Here is an 18,104-nt window from a genome sequence, read left to right as displayed (position 1 = left end):
ATTCACGGCAGGTGACGGGGAGAAAACAAATGAAACCGACATGCAAGCCCCGGTAGCATCCGTGATACGACCGATCCGCACAAACCGTTTCGAGAAACTGGAGCAAACCTGCGGCCGGGTCGAAAATAGCATGGGAGGTCAGAGGAAATTGTACTAATAATTTTTGGCAACGCTTTCATGAATCCCACCAGCACCGCCCGCGAGCGGCCCTGACGGAAGCCGACGTGGACTGAACTGGAAAAGTCTATATATCTCGATGACACGATAAATAATCACGAATTTCGCTACAATCTAAGCGGCACATTTGTGTCGACCGGAAAATTGGGTTGCTTTTTTTATTTATTTATTTTAAAAGTGTGGGAAGTTTCAATCAATGTCGCTGGTTTGGGGGTCACTTTCGCAAATTGCAGCTGCCACCATGATCGTGGTTGGTTTCACCTGCTATCCATCAACATCACGACGAATAGGACGCGAAAACTTTCGAGCGTCGTGATTCAGCCACATTTCGGGACATTTGTGAAAAAGGCAATTGATATCAACGGCATTGAAAATGTCGAAATTCGTAGTATGGTGCAAAATAAAAGCTAGCTCCAAGTTGGGGCAAAAAATGATTGTGTAACATAAAACGCTCCTTCTCGTTAGTCTGGAGAAAATTGGCAGGCGAGCCTTTCACCACTCCTGCTGGTTATAGAATTCTCTTTCTCGCTCTCTTTCTCACTGGAGTTTCTCCTAGTCGGAATGGCCATCGTTCAAACCACCCACCCGTTCATTCATTCGACCATGAATCTCATTGCAAACCGTCCAACAAATCCGTGAGGATGTGTTGCCTCTCTACAGAGGTCTTATTATTATTCTTCAGCACATTTTCACCCTTCGAAGTCCGTACCATTCATTCCACCCATTACTTTTTATATCCCACTCAATTGGAATTCTCCAATATTGCTGGAAATTTTTTTACATATCACTGAGTTCAAACGGTTCTAGAGTATAGCAATCGAGCTTCTTCTTCTGTTGTATGAAACAAGATGTCCTCACTTCATTATTGAATCAACGTGTATAATCAGAAGGATTTTTATTTTCTTCAGTATCCATGCAATGTAAGCAATAGATCCCACATATTCCAAAAGTAACCGTTTCCTAATTACTTTGCTATCAATCCGACATTTCTCCATAACATAAAAAATATTGAGCTTTTTTGCTAACCTCTTCAGTTTCCTTTTGCTTTTTTTCCTATTCCTAGACCAGAAACAACCCGGATTATGCAGGGAGTGGAAATCTCATCCTTGGACGTTCTTATTTTTCGAATTTTTCTTCGGCTCGGAAAAATCACATTATGCTCACTCACCACCCAGACAGGTACAACGCCCGAACAACAGAATAATTGATTCTAAGTATGTTTTTTTTCTCAATTCTTCTTCTCTCGTTTCCACCGAAATCACGGATTTTCTGAATGTTTCAAAAAACAACTTCTCTAATCTAACACCATTTGCGAACAGACAACCCGACGGTTAGTTTTCTTACTAGCTGTGGGGATCCACACTTCATCATCGTCTGGAGACGGTTTCCGGCAGCACTTGGAACAGACTTTACGAGCTTCGGGCTAGAATCGCATCGACAGACTGACGACAGGGAACGAATTTGCTCCAGCCGAGGCCATTCCATCGTCGGTTTCCACAGTCTGTCGATTTCCATTGTGTGGCTGTTGGCCGCTCCCAAAACTACGTATACACTACCACCCAAAACCAGAGCAGCCAGCAGGGAGCACAAACCGTAATCATTTGCATGCTGAGAGAATGTCGGGGAGCTTTTTCTCACGATGTCCGATGGGAAAACGGATATCATCCGATAAACGCTCTTGTTTGTTAAGGAAATATCACTCGGAGGAAAATACAAAATACTCCTTCCGATGTGGGGTGTTATTGATAGTTGGAGACACTCTGGTTTCGATAGATTATTCTGGTTGGGTATAGGTTATTCGTAATATTCATTAAAGTTTGGATTAATAATGAAGCAGTTCATAATTACATTTACACTGGTAACAAAACGATTTGTTTTTATTGGTGCAAAGTTACAAATACACGTTTTTGTAGAAGCTTTTGCTCCCGTATTCCAAAAATGATGTAATTTTTTCTTGAGCCTAGTTTTTTAATCTCCTATTATAATACAAAAATTTAAACTATGATCAAAAATTTTAATTTTTTCATGATTTGAGAAAAAACAAATGACATGAAAAGTTTTTTACGAACATCTTCTGGAGCGAATTGAAACAGTTCGGTATGAAACTTTTAACAAACTATATTTTAGCGGAATATAGTTAAATACATTAGTTGAAACTATAAATCCATGTTTCACTATTTTTTAAATTTCAGACAAAAAATTTAAACTGCAGCTAGCTGAGCAAAACCAGGCCCAATGACATATGATATAAAAGATTAGAGACTCAAGATTTATTTTAATTTTTATTCATAATATTTAGAAACCACAAAATTTTCCTTCCACGAAAAATACTTAGTTTACTGAATATGAAACTCATCACAATATTTGGTCAAAGTTTTGCGTATTTTCAGATCATCCTGCGCGGTGTTACTCAGGTTTTGTTAAGTTTGTAGGATTTTTTCCCAGTGTGGACCTGCTGTATTCCGTATTTCTTTCAAAGGCTAACAAACATAACACTTTGAACAAATTTTTGATAGAATCATCGTTCGAGTTATACCAGAGCTGGATTCCAGTGTTACGTCTGTTAGTCTGCGCTTCTATCTTTACCTATATTTGTTTATTATGTATATTTTTTTTTGTTTCAGGTGAAGGGAAAACCCCAACCTCAGGGAGTGTGGGGTTGGTTTGAATCAGTGACCGGACCCACTAAAACCCCTCCAGTCTCCAGCCCATAATACTCCCCGGGACCACCGCTAGGTATTGCTTCGGGGAGCGGCTTTTGTGCTCTGTGCACCCTCCTGGTTCTTTAGGTCTCTTTCAGAGGCGACGCGTGACCAAGTGGGCCACCTGTTCAATCGACATTTGCAACATTAAAACAACAGTATTGCGATAGCAGATTTTAAAAGTTTTATTTAACAACATTTATTTATATAACAAAGGAATCCTTCGGTTTACTTTTAACGCAAACTTGTCGATAATATCGTCGTAAAATAATGGCGTCAGCATCATCTCATGGAGTAAATCTTTCTCCACAGCCATCATCATAATACCAAATAATCGATTTTGGCCCGATTTAGACCGCAAATAATTTTTGATCCGTCGGAGAACCGAAAACGTTCGTTCGATGGACGCCGTTGTATTAGGCAATGTCAGTATCATTCTGGCCAGCCGAAGCGTTTCGGAGAAAGTTTGATGCAGGTTTTGTCCAAGGATAAACGAAATTATATACAATATATTTATGGGACGATAATTGATACCGTTGCTATCAGTGACCGTTTCGCCAGAAACATCAATTGCATCATTAAGCGTTCTGTAGAAATGATGCTCTGCTTTGAGCTCTTCGATAGAAGCGAGGCAAGCCTTGACGTTACGTAAACATTCTACTACCTCCAATTCTTTTGTTTGCAAAATTTGATACAGAACATCTGTATGTGCAAAAATATTAGCAAAAAGTTTGAGCAAGAATACGGTATTGAATTCAAGCATGAATGCGTGAAGACCTCTGGCTGTAGTACAAGTTTCAGCATCAAAGACACTGTCGCCAAGATAAATCTCACCTAAACATTCATTAATCGCTGCATAATTCGAATCAATTATTTTGATCATACGCGAATTATACGACCATTTGGTCTTGCAAACATTTGGTATGTGGGTCTCCATAAATTGCTTCAATGTCTCGCTGCGTTTAGGTGACTGCGAAAAAAATGCCGCGAGTGATGAGATCGTGTTGAAAAACCTTGCTGATTTCTTGTTATTTGTGCACGAGTGAAGTAGCACCAAATTAAGCACATGTGCGCGGCAGTGGATATATCCAGCTTTTGGAAACCGTTGTTTCACCAATGTTTGCACTCCAGATTTGTCCCCGGACATTACAGCAGCTCCATCATAGCTCTGAGCTACAACTTTGTCACCATCAAGACCAAAATACGCTGCTATTTCATCAACGTGTCCGGCCAACGCAGCGGCGGTTTTGTCACTGCTAACGTCTGCCAATCTAACGAGCCTTTCAACTGGTGTTCCTAAAATTTTAATGAACAAAAAAATGTTTGAGCCTCGTTGAATTGAAAAAAAAATCAACTATTTGTTAACATATTTGCAAAATATATTTTATGAATATTTCTTACCATCGGGCCGTAAGTAGCGCAGAGTACAAGATAGTTGCGGTAACCGAGCCGAATCTGTTGATTCATCCATCATAATGGACACGAACTCAGCATCAAGAACTTCTCTTTTAATTGTTTGAAGCATGTAGCTTTCAATGCATTCTATAAGCTCGTTCTGGATTCCTCCCGACGTTCCGCTGAAAACTTTATTATTTATAAAGTCCTGGAATGCTGGATCCCTGGCGGCGATCAACGTGCAGAGGTCTTTATAATTTCCTCTGTTCGTGGAATCGGAACATTCATAATGTCCGCGAAAGGCGAGACCGTGAGTGCCAAGGAAACAGGTGATCTCAATTAAAGTTCGCATACCCTTCCGGTTTTTCGTTACTTCTTCGTTATGCTTATTGCGGGTGATCTGCCGGCTATGGTCAAGTGCTTCGTCTATCCTCATTTGCCCGAACATCGATAAGGCAAGTGAATTATTTATGTGATCTTTAGAGCTCGAATGCGTTTTAATTGACGCAGAAAGGTGATTCAGATCACTATATCCTTCCTTGCTCCAAACATTTTTTTCATTGGCGCTACGGAAAAGCAAACATGGCCAGCAGAAAAGTTTATTTAATTTCGCCGATCCACACAGCCATTGCTGGTCACATTAAAGTTGCGGGACATAATTTTCCCCTTCAACTTATACGTGGATTTTAATTGTTCCATAGGTGGACGAGGAACCGGACGTCCAATAACTTTAACTTTTTCTTCCATGGTTCTGGCGGCAAACGGGCGCTTTAGCATTTGCTCAATAATGCAATGATCCATAACGTTGTCCATCTGGAAATCCACGCAAACAATCTCCAGTAGGTATATGGTAGTTTGTGATGATTTATTGAAATATATGAAGTAATTAAACTTTACTCACCACGTATCGTTCCTTAAACGAGATTGAAATTTCACACAAGAAAGCAACAGAAATTTGAAAGATGGAGCAATGGTAGTCTTAGCCGTCACAAACAAATCAAAAGCAACCGTAACGTGAGCAGTCAAACATGTACTATACCATTCTAGTTACCATACTATGGTTCAAGTTATCGAATGAACAACATCGAGAAAAATGGCTTGAATCGAAACCACACATCAACGAAAAAACACCACTACATCTACAATAACCATGAATGAATTTGTTCGATTTTTCATTTGTATCGCACTCAGCGCTGCGCGACACTTTTTTTCTCACGTGAAGAATAATGTCATCAATGAGGAAATACATGAAAACCCTTCGCTGCACTCTCGGCTTTGCATCGACCTCCCAGTCAGAATTTCATGGAACGCGATTCGGACCATCGGACCCATCTCTCTCAAAATTCATGCGGGTTGAACGAAATTCGCTCGAATTATGTGTTGGACGCTCTTTCTTTCGGTTTTTTCTGTCTTTCTCGCTTTGGCGCAGACCTTATTCTCACCGATAGCAAACGTCGCGCAAACAGATGCACGATTTATTGTATTGGTGTGTGTATTGAACTCTTGTTTATTCTCATCGAAAGCAAACGTAGCGCAAACATTTTTTTATTTTCAATCGAGTTGTGATTGAAGTTTAATTATTTCGTGTTGCGTTAAAAATTCGCGTGTTTAAAGTAAGAAAATACTGTCGCGGCGGGTTAAAAAGTGTCGAAAGTGTTTTTTCGGCTTCTGGGTGTAATTCGGTGCTATGTTTTCTGTAATGGGGAGTGCAGTAGTGAAAAATTTATAATTTTCATGTGAAAAAAAAAAGTAAAACCCATGGAAGTTAAGTGCGGTGCATATCATTCGTGAGTGAAACGGAAAATCTAGCGAATTTAAAACGGATTTAATCCGCGCTAGATGATAAAAGAATGCTGGTTGGTAACCAGCAAGTGTGTTGTTTTGGTGTTTGGTGCTTGTGTTTATTCTTCTGCATCTTTAATAAGTGCAATTGCACTCGCCAGGTTAGTGTTTCAGCAAAAAAAAAAATTAAACCACAGCAATAATTCCGGCCGGCTGTTTTAGTTGTTTTTTTTTTAGACCGCTTATCGAGTCAATTAAAATATGCATTTAATTGTTAAATGTTGAAGATTTAAAGTTGTTTATTTTCTAGCTCATTTGCGTTAGCTTGACGGAGCAGTGTTTACAATACATATTATTTTCGCAGGGTTAAAACAAACTTGTTAGAGGGAGTCATCGCTACACCCGATTTACTGGGGTTAGTATGGTTTGACGATTTTCTGGTTGGGGGTTGTTGGGTTGGGAGCTTGAGTTTGTTTGTATTATTAAGTAATTATTAACTATATTTTTTTCTAAGATAAATCTAAACTAATTTCTAATTACTAGTGACTGAGTTTTCGCATATGTATTACACTGCATTTCACATTGCACCGAGTTATAATTGTTCAATGTGTAGGGCGAAAATTGTCAGTATTTTTGCAAGCGTTTAATAAAAATGAATCATTAAGTCTTATATGAAACAGGTTGATCAAATTGATTCAATGCAAAATAAGTTTTGTTGTGAAATTTTACTGCACTTCTTTAAATATCTTTTTTTTTTGTCAAAATTAGAGTGACACATTGTTTCTTAGCCACTGTTAAGTGGACTTTTGTTAAATTTCATTTTGAAACATTGATTACAGATCAATGGCAAATTCGTTTTTGCAAACACATAAAAAAAATTAAAACAAAAATGAACTCGCTTTGAAATATCAAAGAGTGCATTTTCTAAAACCAGTGCACTTTATAAGAATTGCAAACATGCATAAATCGTTGTAATTTTGAAAAACTTCGTTGTATAATAAAAAACATTTCATTAGTTAATCGAATATGCTATTATTTATTTTCACGTAGTTGACGAATAGTCTTGATTCTCAAAAGGATCCTCGATTTTAAAAACTTCACGAAACTTAAACTTGATCGACTGGGCTGGGAATTTTTTGGCTCAGTTTTTGTGTCAATCACATTTGTTTCCTGTAATATTAAAAACTTTTACCCCAATAGCAGTGCATGTTTGTACACAGAAGTTTCCAAGCATGATGCGTGTTTCCGTACCATTGACTTTGCCGCATCTCATAATCGTGGTTAAGAGAGACGGTTTAGAACTTGATTATTTTTTACTGCTGAACTGATCTAGCGAGTATCGAGTGTTTCAAGGTTTTCAATATAAGTTTTACACAATAGCAGTTGAGAAAAACGGCAATTTGTCCAGACCACGCCAAGTTTCAATGATGTTCAAAATTGGCTATAGGTAATATCATGCCAGTATAAGCTTGATGTTTTTTTCTAATTGTCGGCGTTCTAAAAGCAAGATTTCTGTTTTGATTGCTTAGTTTTTAAAATAAATATTACATATTTTGTCTTTCCACCCACAATATGATGATTATTGAAAAAAAAAATAAAATAAAATAAAAAGACCCGAATAAAAACATAATTTACTTTGAATAAAAAGCCCGTATTAATGCTAATATGTACAAATAATTGAAAGAGGAACAGATATGTTTAGTAAACTTTAATCAGTTAGCTTTTTAAACTCTAGCAAAGTCTATGGGAAACATTGTAAGTTTTATTTTTCTTTTCCATTAAATTCAGTTCCCGAGTTTACTATGATGTTTTTCGCCATTTTCAATTTTCCAAAAATATTTGATTAGCTTAAAATGGGAAACAATCAAAATTACTTTCAGTGTGCTAATCCGATTGGTTCCATTTTTTTTAATTAGCAAAATCTTAAAATATATATTTATTTTTGGATGATCAAGGGAATTTTAAATTTGTTTCTTGAAATCTTTGAAATTATTTACTCGATCATCGGTTATTTTTGTATGCGAAAGTTGCTTGAAATTGAGAATTGAAATTGTTGTCTAACTGTTTCAAGAAAATCATTTTTACGTTTCAGTCGCCTTTTACACGGCGGATACGCGGCGCGTAGAACAAAATGGGAAATCTTTTCTTCTAAACATTCCAAAAGTGGGCAAGCAACAAACGCGTTTTTCACTTGAATTTCCCAGAAAAATTTAAATGGTTTTTGGTAATTTTCTCTGATATTCGTGTTCATTCGCAGAATGAAATAACACTGCTTTTTAATTTTCAAACATGATTAAAAACTTTTTACAAGTAAATTTTTTTTACGTGGATTTCAGAATTCACTCGGTATTTTCACGTGGATTTTGAACTTAACGCGTTTTTTGGAAGCTAGCTTTTCATGGCAAACGACTTTAGGATATTAGAATTTTTAAGAGCGGTTTTCTTGAAACAGCATTTTTACAGTCGACTGGAATATTGATTCCAGTTTTTGTTTTTTAGGGCTATTACATACCAAAAACGCGTATGTGGGACTTTTGCCAAATTTTTCAAAAAACAAATTAAATGTTCGTTGTTTTTTAAAAACAAAAACGGAAGTGTTTAGGAAACTCTGTCGTAAAAGCGTAGAATACTCTTTTAGAAAAAAAATGTTCTTGGCCCAGGTGAGCTCAGGTTATGTTGTTCGCTGTTTGACTCGTCATTTTTAAACAATAGTTAGTTAATCTAAAGAGTTCTTAATCTAAAAGACTTCTACAAAAAATGTCCCAGTTTCAAACTTTGCATAGATGTTTCTATGGGCAAAAGACGCATTGGTTTAATTTTTTAAAACACGACTCTTTTTTGAGAAGCTTTTGAAAAATGCTATATCGAAAAAGTATTGATGGTTATGAATACAGTGATCACCCGATTATATCTCACCCTGTTGATTTTTGGCGTGATAAAATAGGGAAAGTGATAAAATCGGGAAATTTTTAAAATTTATTTCTTTTATTGAAGGTGTTAAATCAATAACTAAATACGTGAAATCAGCGATTATAATTTTTTTTGGAAAATTTATCTGTACAAACATATGAAAAAAGCTACAGTTGTTTTTTCATAAATCGATATATCTGAATAATGACTAAAGATAGAGAAAAGTTATCAAGGGATGAATTTGAGAAAACTGTTTAAGCTTTAAAAAAAAATATTTAAAAAATTCAATTTGAGATCCTGTACTGGAAAAAAAAATTCAAAAACAAAAAGTGACAATAAAAAATCGATCATCACTATTTTTTTTAAACATTTTTTTAGATAGATAATTCAGTTGCCTGAAACTTTTCTGAACAAACCTTAAAAAATAAAAAACCTAAAAAAATTGATGTAGAGGTGCAAATATATTACAATTAAGTTTTTTTATTGTTCATGTTTCTGTTTGAATTGGTAAAATCAATTGCTTGCTTTTTTGTAGCGCAGTACCATAAGCAAAATATTAGATGTTCTCACAACACTAAGCTTTGCCGAAGACAGCATGCTGATATCTCTCACATATTGCAACCAGAAAAATCTTAAAATGTAAATAACGATTTTCAATGCCTTCTCATAGAAAACTTTATGTTGCTTGCAATTTGTAAGAGATAGAGAAATGATGTCTTCCGCAAAGTTTCTTGTTTTGAGATCACCTAATACTTTGCCTAAGACACCAAGCGTCTATCTTTATCTAATGAAAAAGTAAATATTCCATCTCACTTTTAGGAGGATTGATCTTCCAGCTTTCTACATCAAAAGATGCGTTTTCAAATATTTTGAAACTTCTCCGAACATATTATACGGTTAAAATAAACATTTGTATCACTATTCAATTATTCGCACGATAACAGCAAAATGTAACATTGTGCATCGGTTGAATTTTTAATGTAAACTGCATCCAGAATGATACACAGAGTTATGAAAAATATCTTAAATATTGAAGCGTGATAGAAAATCAGTTCACCCTGACATTTTTTTAAAGAAATGTTTTATGATGATAAAATCGGGTGAAAAATGTGATAAAATCGGGGGTAGATAAAATCGGTGGCAGATAAAATCGGGTACAGATAAAATCGGGTGATTACTGTATTTTAGAAACAAAATGGTTTGTTTGATTGGTGTGACGTCTTCGGCATACTTGTTGATAATAATTTTGTCTTTCAAAAAAAATATACTCTGGAATTTAAACATTAAAAGAACAATTCAAAATTAATTATGTGAAAAAACTCTTTTTTTAATAATCTGATTTTTTTTAATAAAAAATAAAAAAAGATTCCCTAAACACTGCGGACTGTCCGGTCATGGAGGAATCAAGAGAAAAGAGTTGTACTGTTAAAAAAAACAATTTATTTTGTATTTTTTTTAAAGTTGCGTCCTTGAAAGATAGTCTGCGTCATTTTGGCTGCTCGCTTTCTGCATGTTGTCCATTTTTTTTGCTAACAGTGCGTTGGTCTTTTCTCATTATTTCTAAAACAATATAGAAATATTAAAACTTGAATTCTGGGGTGACATTGCGCATTTCGTTTCGAGCAACTCGAATAAAACTAAATGATCGCTGGGGGCGTAATGTTTCGTGTTTCGTATTTTTCCGACTTTGCGGGTTAGATGGGCCGCAGGACAAATGACAATGACAGCTTATTTTAAGCTTAAAGCATAACTGGCAGTATGCGACCTACTCGAAAATAGCGAAAATCGTTCGAATCGAGCTGCGCAATGCCACCCCTGGTTTCTGTTATTTATCGGTGAGGTGACACTGTAATGACCATTCAATGATAATTTAAAGAAAAAAAACCTATTCAATTATTTAGAATTCAGGAGTCATTTCGACGTATGATTATCCTTTTTTTAAAAGTTAAATGAATGTATCAAAGATTAGTTTTCTACGCATATCAAAATATGTTAATAAAATCCAGTAAAAATGATGAACACGAAATAGAGAAAAAACTAGAGTATCGGTAAGGAATTGCATCACATCGACAGAGGTCGCTCTTCGGCAGGTTTTGAATTAGAATGCTGAAAAAAACCGCTGCTGAAGTGTGAAATAGAGAAAAAACTAGAGTATCGGTAAGAAATTGCATCACATCGACAGAGGTCGCTCTTCGGCAGGTTTTGAATTAGAATGCTGAAAAAAACCGCTGCTGAAGTGTGAAAATCGGGAATTCGCCATGTGATGGAATGTTTACCTTTAAAAAAAAAGTCTAATAGTTTGCAGATAACAATTTTAAACTTGAAAAAAATCGTAATCATAATTGTTTTCGATACGTTTGGCATGTCCAAGTTCTGATCGACACCATTTTCAGGCTCTTGGTACCGCAGTGCCAATTCGTTGAATTAACCCCAATAGTAAACTCGTTTTGCATCGTTTCAAAATTAATTTGAAATCTTTCAAAAGAGTGTCTGAAAACAGTGCTTCAAAACTTTTTGCTTTGTACTTTTTATCGTTAGTAAACCGGTGATACACCAATGTTACATAATACCTATTCGAAATTGCTGGGTGCATCGAAGTAACTTGCACTTGGGCAACCTGAAATGATTATTTGAATTACCGCTTTTTGCATTTTTTAAAATAGATACAGGCCAATATCAGTGGAAGTAAAGTATGCGCTCACTATACATATGGCTTTTTACGGTACTAAATACATCTGCATTTATACACTTGTGTTATTTAAAAAAATCGAAAAACTTTTTATTGCATTTTATGAAAGGATATGTACCTTCAGATAAAGCAATAAATATATTCGGATTTTTTCGACTAGAGTATCTTTTCTCAAAATATCATAAACCTCTGAGCAGTAGCACCGATTTGGCTGCTGCGCGCCACACGCCACGAACGATTATCTCGATACTATTTTTTCCAATGTGGCTGTGATAAGCCTGAATTTTAGACAGGCTTGTTTTTAACATTAATAGCGTGCTCGGAACGAAGGAATTTAAATTTAAAGCCACATTTTTTTCCTACCGAAAATTTTTACTAACATAACGAAACTTTTAAGAAAAACAATCACCATTTTTGTGAAAAAAATAAAGCATGCAAAATCCTCCATTCATGTACATCCAGGGGCGGATTAAGACGAAAGCGAAGCAGGCGGTCGCCTCCTCGTCAATCATATAAGGGCGCTTAATGTGGGAGCGAAAAGATTAAAAAAAATCTAAATTCAAACCACAATAATAATTTGAATGTTCGGAAAGTTTAGTTGGTTGGGTGGTTTTCCAGGCTTGCTCATCAAGTCAATAAAAATATGAATTTGTACATTTGATTTTTTATTTTGAAACATCGATTATAAATCAAATTAAAATTCTAGTTTTTTGGAATACTTAAGAAATGGAAACATGCAAAAACCGTTGTATATTTGCTAAACTTGTTCCGTTTTAGAATAAACACCATGTCAATAGTAATGCTGTTTTTACTCTCACGTAGTTGACGGGAAGTCGTGATATTTAAAATGGATGATCTCCTGATCATGAGGGCTTCACGAAACTTAGACTTAATCGACTGAACTGGAAACTATGTTATAAAGTTTCTTTGTGTCAACTGAGTTTGTTCATAATTCAAATATATAATTTTTTTTCATTATTTTTAACTGCTGAACTGATCTAGAAAGTAAAGAGTGGTTGGAGATTTTTTATATAAGTTTTACAAATAGCACTTGGGCAAAGCGACAATTGTCAACAGGACATACTAAGTTTTAGTAAAGTTCAAAATTTATTACTGTTATTATCATGTTGGCATAAGCTTGTCGGTGTTCCAAGAACATTCCCAAAATTTTAGACTGTCGTGATTCATCATTATTGGATTTCTGTTTTGCTTGCTTATAAAGACTTGGTTTTTTTTTTTAAACAAATATTACATATTTTATATTTCCAGCCACAATATAATTGACAAAGTTAGAAAGACTTATTTAAAAAAGAAATTTACTGTGTTAATGCTAATATAAGTTATGAGGACTTATACAGTCAGGTTTTTTTACGCGGTGTTTTTATACGCGAACTTTTTTACCAGTTTTTTACGCAGGTTTTTGAATTAACGCAGTTTTTTAGCCGGATTTTTTAATTAACGCGGTTTTTTTACGCGGATTTTCGAATTAACGCGGTTTTTCTTACGCGGTTTTTTTACGAGGTTCGTATCTTTCGCGTAAAAAAATCTGACTGCATAAATTATATAAATTAAAGGACAAAAGATATATTGATAAAAGTTTTATTTATTAGCTTTCTAAACTGTAGCAAAGCTAAAAAATGGGGAAAAATCTATGTTTTGTTTTTCTTTCCCATGAAATTTATTGGATATCAGCTACCGAATTTATTCTGACGGTTTCTTCCACAATTGCAAACGTTCATAAAAATTAAAAAGAGTTTAAAATTAGAAAAATTAAAATTACTTTGGTTACATATTTATTTTGGTTGAATGAAAAAATGTTAATTTGTTTTGGACATCTTTGAAACTTTTTACTTGACCATCACTCATTTTTGTATGAAAATGTTTTTTTTTTTGCTTGGAATTGAGAATTAGTTTTGTTGTCTAACATATTGTGTTTGGAGATCTTATTTTTTCTAGTTCAAAACCACTTTTTGCGCGAGGGATACGTGGCGCATGGAACAAACATGAAAACTCCAGAATCAATGTTAATGTTAATTTCGATACTGTTCTAAGTACTTGAAAAAGCAACTCAATAGCAGAGTCAATTTCACCTGTGAAATAAACGAAACGAAACAAAATTTAGGACAAAAAAGGTCAAATAAAATAAGTTATTTTCCAGAAATTTAATTTGGGAAATTACGCCGCCGTTCTCATCATCAAAACAATTTTTGGAATGGCCGACTTATTAAGAATTTTTTGTAGAAAAAATCACGCAAAAATTTGCGTGAAAAGCAATTTCAGTGTATTTCTGAACGAAAAACCAAGACAGTTTCAAACGGATTTTGTAAATATGAGCTCCTATTTTAAAACAGTTTATTAAATTGTTTAATGAATAGATAAAGGAAGAAAAATTAAATTGGACATATATATTTTTTTTTTTGAAATTTATGACAAAACAAAATTTCATTGTTCAAAAATTTCCCTACATTTACAAACTTTAATAAAAGCGGATGCCAAATAAAACAAAAATCATTTAACACTTCTGAATTCTTTAGAGAGATTACTACCGTTTCAATTTCAAAAACTCGATTGTTCTAGGACTAGGTGAGGTTAGGTTAAGATGCCCCGTCGATTTCAATCGTTATTTTTAAAACATCAACTTTGACACCATCTAAAGATAAACCACTTGCAAATAATCCTCAAAGGATGCATTTAACTGAATGACAATATAACTTGAGTACTGGTAGAAAATTGCATTACGTCAGCAGCGGTCGCTTTCCAGCAGGTTTTGCATTCGAATGCTGTTGAAAAGGAGCCGAAGAAAACCGCTGCTGAAGTATTCCAAAACCCTACATATTTTTTTACATTTTCACAAAGAGCTGAATGTGACGTTTAAACTAACAGAGTTGTGATTGTTTATATTACAGCAGAAATTATTTTGGTTCAGAATAAAAGCATAGAAAAACAAACACATTTTTTAGGAATGGTTCATACATGGATCGAAATTATTCACATTCATAGAAATGCAAATGTATAAACCTGCAAATCTGCTGCTTGTGATTTAAATCAAGTTGAATTTGATCGCTTTTCGAAATTTTTTGGATCGCGAAAGTTCAGATAGCTATGTTCTCTCTTCGGACCGCACCCTTTGGAATCCAGGTCCGATGTCAAATACAACTATTGATATAAATTGAAAAATGAAGGGAGGTTTAGAAAATCTGAATCTGATGAAGGGAGGCGTTAAAAACAGTTTTCGCCTGTAGCTCAAATCACTCTTCGTCCGCCTCTGTGTACAGCGTAAAGGTACAACCTACAGGGTTTGTTTGTTTGTTTTTTTTTTTATTTTATGTTTTGTTTTTGTGTTTCTGATAAGTAGTTCTTTCTGTAACATGCTCACCGCGAGAGACGTTGGAATCATGTTTTTGGTACAATGACTGCTGTGACTAGTTTTTTTTCCGAAAGTTTTTGATCAAATGATATGCGTAAATAAATATGCATTTACTTTTCTAAAATATAATGTTTGTCTACACCAACAGAAATAATTTTTATCTATCGCGAGAACAAGTGCATAACCTTCTGAGACAGGAGCTGCGTGGCCGCAAGGTTTTAGAGTCTGCTTTATCAAGCTTTGTCGGTCGATATCAAAAATGAATAAACATGGGTTTATTCTCAGGTTCCCCCATCACTTACTTTTTCTTTACGTTCAATTCTATAATACCTTTGTGTGAATTTCTCTTAACGAAAATATAACTTGATTTTAGTTGAAAAGTATTGCAGTTTTAGAAATATCTTGCATTCATTCCTAGGGTCCAATGAAAAACAATAAGAAAGGTGAGTACGATCAGCCAATCTACTTGTTTCGGGAAAAAACACGTTTAAAAGTACGTGGTCCCATAAGCTTTTTTACTGGTTAGTGGAACAAAATGCTTTGTGAGATGATAGTTTACGACATCAAATGCTCAAAATTTTGAGTTGTGTCATTAACCGACGATATAGTGGTATATTCACTTCTTCACAATGCACTTCGTTTGGAGATAAACACTCTGGCGATACGCTACAGTTTTCAAGGAATCATTTGAATTCTTGGAAAGCTGTGAATTGACTTTTACTCTTATCCAGCAAACTATTTTACTACCGGAAACACCCGACTTTGCAGTGTAAGTAAATAAGAAAATAATTGCAAGTGATGAATAAAATTTATTTTTTTGTCATTATGAATAGCTTCATGTTAATTACGAGCGAGATCTGTACGCGGCCGTAGTCACAGGAAGCTGAGGTCTATACCGGGTGCGCTTGAAGCTTCCGATGCCGAACTTGAGTGAAACATACCAGCACGAGAGCATGAAAGAGGTTTGTTTTACTTTTTGGTGTGTGTGTTTTTTTTTTTGTTTTTTTTTGACCAGAGTAAATCCTAATCCAGAGACTGCTGCTGCTGGACTACTGCTGCTGTTGGGACCACTGTTGCTGCTGGGACTATTGCTTCTGCTGCTGGGACTATTGCTACTGCTGCTGGGACTGCTGCCGAATTGTTGCCTCCAAGCAGTTCTGTGGAAACTCTAGGTACAACTATTACTACATGGTCCAACGATCAACTGTAAAGCTCAGAAATATTCAAAGGGATCGGTAAACTTGCTTCAGCGGGAGAACCTGGGTAAAAATTCAATGTTTCCGTTATGAGAACAATTGCTTATTTTTTCCCTTTATTCTACTTCTTAGACTGATTCGAAAAATTAAGCGATTGCGACATCGATCGGGCAAGCAAGCCTACACAATCGGAACGCTGCATTCATACACATATCCTGTTGTTACCAGGAAATGATTTATTTAAAGAACAAACAAAATAAAATTCAATGTAATCTAATGTACGCTTTTCCAAATGATAGAATGATCAAAATAAACAAAAAGAATAAAAAATCAAATTATTGTAAACTTTTTTTTTAAATGATTACAATACCCTTGCTAACAAGTCTAGCGTAGTAGTCAAGTTTATTCACTTTGCTCGTGTACCGTCAGTGTTTGACGGTAGGTTTGGTTTCTCTTGCTCCAGTCATATATATAAAGTTTATGTACGAATTAGAATAACAGAGTTCAGCTATTCTCACTGCTTTCGGGCAGTGTCCAAGCTGTGACGCGAATGCAAAAAAAAACGAAAATATTTCACTGCCACATAGTCACATCTTCGCAAGTTGCTGCCATGCACTCTCCGGAAAGCACAAAATATCGTCGGCAAGGATATTTTTCATTCGCACGGCGACAACACGGCACTGTCCCGGACATTGCACAGCGGCTTGGTGTGAATTCGTTCGAAATAGCACTGTATTAATAATTAGAGCAGAGGCGACTCGTCCATAGGTGCAACCTGTGCATTGCACATGGGAACGCCTTGCAAAAAATATATCTAAATCGCAAATTTATATTAATATTTTATTGGTTTTTAGTTTCACTTTCAAATAGTAACAAATAGAATGACTTGCGTAATTATGCGAACATGATTGTGATTACTTCCTCAAACTGCGATTTTCAAAATTTGTAGTTGAACAGGTAGGTTCAAAAGCCATGAGTCGCCCCTGAATTAGAGACACCTCACCACTTCGGCTGTCGCACCTGAATATTAGACTGGGACATGGTAATATGGGAAAAAAGCGATGGTGTTATTTTTTCGCTCCCATGCACTTTTCGTGTTCCTTATGGGTCCTACAATAACTGTGTAACTTTTCAGATCGATCGGTGAAACGCCCGATTTGCGCCGGATTTTCAAAGCTTCCATACGATTTTATATGGGAAAAACCACAGCCCTACAGAAACTGCTTTTGACAGTATTGAAATTATTGGCCAAATACCACTTTAGGCTATATTCCTGATACCGGAGTCGTCATTTTGGAGTTCGAAATTACTATTGGGAATGATTTCTGGCCTCTGGGCATAATCTTGTTTCTGAAAATACTAAGATTGGATTGTATTTGACCACCATGGGATGTTCGCCAGAAGCCGGAAAATACCGTCACATAATTAAATATGGCAGCTGGAGTTGATATGGGATGACCAGTTGGGGTTGTTTTTTATAATTCTTAAGTTTAGGTCTAATAATCTGCAAGATCAATCACGATTGCTACAATGTTTGTAGTTACGTATTTGATGGACATAGCATCATGTGTCTGAGATGTGAGGCACACATTTATTTGTCATATGTTATACCGTTCTAGCTGAAAATCAAAAACAATGACTTGCGACGTTAGATTTTTTTTACCTTATGCACAATGCGCATAATGTCGTATATAATGCACCGTTAAGCGTAAAAAGCGTGTAAAAACTGCATTTATTCAAAAATCCGCGTGAAAAAAATCGTGAAAAATGCGAAAAAAAACTGACTAGTGTGTAAAATATGGATATTTAAAAACATCACATTTGAATCAAACAATTTGATGCGATTAATATTTATCAATTTTGGGGCTACTAATTTTACATGTCTA

At 35.3% G+C, this 18,104-nt stretch overlaps 1 protein-coding gene and 2 long non-coding RNA genes across 4 annotated transcripts in view; 2 read left to right on the top strand and 1 right to left on the bottom strand.

Moving 5' to 3' along the window:
• Nucleotides 1-1,642, bottom strand: part of LOC129726504 (protein tipE) — a 92,056-nt gene extending 90,414 nt beyond the window's left edge. For both annotated transcript variants that reach the window (XM_055683296.1, XM_055683297.1), the window contains exon 1: nucleotides 1,204-1,642. The gene's annotated coding sequence lies outside the window, so the exon portion shown is untranslated. The remainder of the gene's footprint in view (nucleotides 1-1,203) is intronic.
• On the top strand, nucleotides 968-1,976 carry LOC129726505 (uncharacterized). Its single transcript, XR_008728350.1, has 3 exons — nucleotides 968-1,097; nucleotides 1,241-1,356; nucleotides 1,497-1,976. It is a non-coding gene; the product is annotated as an uncharacterized LOC129726505 (long non-coding RNA).
• A 13,029-nt stretch (nucleotides 1,977-15,005) lies between these two features.
• Nucleotides 15,006-16,491, top strand: LOC129730910 (uncharacterized). Its single transcript, XR_008728940.1, has 3 exons — nucleotides 15,006-15,984; nucleotides 16,055-16,285; nucleotides 16,351-16,491. It is a non-coding gene; the product is annotated as an uncharacterized LOC129730910 (long non-coding RNA).
• The last annotated feature ends 1,613 nt before the right edge of the window (nucleotides 16,492-18,104 follow it).

The sequence above is a fragment of the Wyeomyia smithii genome, chromosome 3 (genome assembly GCF_029784165.1).
Source record: "Wyeomyia smithii strain HCP4-BCI-WySm-NY-G18 chromosome 3, ASM2978416v1, whole genome shotgun sequence".
Lineage (NCBI taxonomy): Eukaryota > Metazoa > Arthropoda > Insecta > Diptera > Culicidae > Wyeomyia > Wyeomyia smithii.
The sequence above is the reverse complement of the archived record's forward strand: the minus strand, read 5'-3'. Positions and strand labels throughout refer to the sequence as shown.